This window comes from Pteropus vampyrus, unplaced genomic scaffold (genome assembly GCF_000151845.1).
Source record: "Pteropus vampyrus isolate Shadow unplaced genomic scaffold, Pvam_2.0 Scaffold319, whole genome shotgun sequence".
Taxonomy (NCBI): domain Eukaryota; kingdom Metazoa; phylum Chordata; class Mammalia; order Chiroptera; family Pteropodidae; genus Pteropus; species Pteropus vampyrus.
Genome location: NW_011889100.1, coordinates 1,148,435 through 1,148,697, shown reverse-complemented (window position 1 = coordinate 1,148,697; position 263 = coordinate 1,148,435).

The following is a 263-nucleotide window of genomic DNA, read 5'->3' as shown; positions in this document are numbered from 1 at the left end:
CATCTCCTTCCTTCTAAGTCACTTTCGACCTCCAGCGCCTGTGACAAGCACCGTGTATACGAGGGTGTGTGTGCACCTGTGCGCGTGTGTGTGCGAGTGCGTGTCATGTTTACGGTAAGAGGAAAACGACAAGAAAGAATGGTCAGGATGAGAGCCACCGGATGGAGCGGTGGCAAGTGGCACCACGGCAGGAAAGCCCCTTCCTCCCCTGCTGGGACCAGCTCCCAGAGTCCGGGCTGTGGGGGTCCCTGCCGCCCGCCCCC